The following is a 2,835-nucleotide window of genomic DNA, read 5'->3' as shown; positions in this document are numbered from 1 at the left end:
AGGTAAAAAGCAACTTGATTGAATTCCTTGCAATGGTTTACTTATTTGAATCCTTTGTTTTTGCTTGTCATCTGGGACTGGAGTTCCCGTTGACTGTTTGTTTACTAAGACATGAGCAAGAGCATACCCTTGAGTTTGTATAATGGCAAAGAGCATTGCTGACTTTCCTGGCTGGAGTCGTTGGATCAGCAGACATGAATGTACAAGACAGTTCTCTCAAAATGGATCAAAGATCTGTTATCTATTAATATAATCCATCCTTGCTCAGTAACTGCTCATGTTGCACTCAGTTGCATATTGGGTGAATGTAGCAAGAACTAGACTTAACAACCCACCTGCACCTCTTGTTTGTTAGAAAGAAATAGTATATTCCCGAGAGACCTGCTGTTTACTTTGCTTGTTGGGTTATCTGTGTCTATGCGGCAGTTCTACTCTCTCTCTTAGGGTCACTACAAGTTGGAAATAGACTTCACAGCACCTAACAACAACAACAATCTTAAAGAAAGTGGATCCCCAGGACTTTTCTTCCGTGATACTGCTGTGTGAATTCGAACTGCCAATGTTTAGGTTAGCAGTCAACGCAAGGAGTTTCCTATTTAACTCACAATACGTAAGGCACCAGGGTATAGGATGTTGCAGTGATAAATAAGAGATCATCTCTTCAGAAGAAATGCAGGGGGTGCAGCAGTAGCCAAATGAAAGAACTCAGGATTGATGAAATTCAAGAGAACCATGCCTGAGGGAGAAAGGGAAAGGAGTGAGAAGTGGGAATCCCAGGCACCTAGGAGTGGCACAATTTTTTCAGGCTCTCTGAGGTTCTTCAAAGGAAGAGATGGAAAGAGATAGGCCAGGGTCCAGTGTTTGACAATTCTAACCCTTCCTCATAGTGCACACGACCAGTTAACACATTCAGAATGATGGTGGTCTTTCAGTATCTTCAGCACTGGTCTCATAGTCTGCAGGTGTCAGGTCCCATATCCATGGGTGCCAGGGTCACCTCTGGACCTAATCCTGGGTCCCCCAGTGTCTCCAGGAGCAGGAACCAACCTGTTGTTGTTGTGTGCCCACCAGTGGATTCCAACTCACAGTGACCCTATAGGACAGGGTAGAGCTGCCCCATAGGGTTTTCTCGACTCGATGGCAGCGGGGTTTTTTGGTAATCTTTATGGGAGCAGATCACCAAATCTCTCTCTCAAGGAGCCCCTGGGTGGGTTTGAACTGCCCACCTTTGAGTTAGCAGCCCAGCACTTAACCATTGCGCCACCAGGGCTCCTAGGAACCAGCCGCACTCTCCTTATTTGGGTATTTGCAAAAAACCAAAAAACCAACCCCAGTGCTGTCGAGTTGATTCCGACTCATAGTGACCCTATAGGACAGAGTTTCCAAGGAGCGCCTGGTGGATTCGAACTGCCGACCCTTTGGTTAGCAGCCATAGCACTTAACCACTACACCAACAGGGTTTCCATTTGGGTATTTAGGGGGGGAAATTCATCAAGCCACTGAAGAACCAAGCGGTTGAGTAAATTAAAGTCAGGGTTAACAAAGGCTTCGAGGGTGGAACTGGGCTGTGTGAAACCAGAAAGTAGGAAGCTGTCTATCACTGCTACGCCCCAAGGCTCTTTCCTTCGCTTGGCTAATCCAGCAAGTAGCTGCGGCTTCTCAGGAACCTGCTGAGTGATGGGAGCAGGCGGTTAGTTTCACTTTTAAAAGTAATTACAACCCGGAGAAACTGGCAGAGAAAAGCTCCAGCTGTGATGCAAATAGCCTGGGCCAGCCCACCCAGGAGGAATCTCTAGTGGGTGGAACAGTCTGAGGGGATTTTCTTCCAGTTAGGACAAAAACTAGCATCCCTGCCCAGTGGGAGAAGAAAGCAGCTAAGACTTTTGCTTTCTTGAGTCTGCCCGCTGAATGGAGACACAGCTGTGGGGGACAAAATCCATGTTCCTGTTCACTCCGTCTGGCTGATTTTTTTTTTTTTTTGATCAAATAATTTTTTTAATGGGCCTTCCCCCCCCCCCCCACAAATACGGTGGAGAATTATGCCATGCTGCCAACAATCAACACAATTCTGGGCCGCAAGTCTGCACACTCCTTCGCAACTAGTCCTGTGATGGCAGAACCTTTCATCTCATCTTTATTGTTAACTATGACCTCCTGCATTGTCTTCAAAATAACACACCATCTTTTTTCTGATGTGACTCTCCTTGTTGAATTACGACTGCTGGATGGACCTTCTTTCTGAGCTCTAGTTTGCCTTTCTGGACTGTGGCGCCACCATGTCACCCACATCAGCCGTGTGAAGTCTGTTCAGCCATCTCTTGGTCCCTTTCACAGGCATGAGATACAGATTTTTGGCTCATGGGTTGTCAGTACAATTGGTCATGGCTCCTACAGGAAGATCCGGGGAAATCTGGAATTGTGCACCAGAGGACCCACCAGGTCTGCACTTTGACATGGTTGATGTCTTTGGCATATGGGCAAGGTCCCACATGCCCGTCTGTTTTAAGAAACAGGTATTTTTCTCTATGGGAGGGGTGTTGCCTTTGGCCATTTTAAACAAAGAAATTGATCTCAAGACCTGGGGTAGCACCTATTTTCACAGAGCTTATTTCTGACTCAACAGCAAATCAGGAAGCTGCAGATCACAAGAGGCCTGAAATTATAGAAAGTAGAAGGCGGACCAGACTAAATAAATGCCTGCCCTTAACAGAATGTGCGGGAATTGGAGGACTGACTTCCTCAGGAGGGTATGTTGTCTCTCTGTGGCAAGACAGAACTGCTGACTTGGGTGAAAAGGACACGTGCTTTGTAAGAACATTTCTGGGAATAACAGAT

General features: G+C 46.4%; 1 pseudogene; it reads right to left on the bottom strand.

Annotated features, from left to right (window-relative positions):
- Nucleotides 1-2,037: 2,037 nt before the first annotated feature.
- Nucleotides 2,038-2,455, bottom strand: LOC126067068 (60S ribosomal protein L23-like; annotated as a pseudogene).
- Nucleotides 2,456-2,835: the final 380 nt, after the last annotated feature.

Source organism: Elephas maximus, chromosome 24 (genome assembly GCF_024166365.1).
Source record: "Elephas maximus indicus isolate mEleMax1 chromosome 24, mEleMax1 primary haplotype, whole genome shotgun sequence".
Lineage (NCBI taxonomy): Eukaryota > Metazoa > Chordata > Mammalia > Proboscidea > Elephantidae > Elephas > Elephas maximus.
Note: the sequence above shows the minus strand (reverse complement) of the source record. Positions and strands in the feature narration are given on the sequence as shown.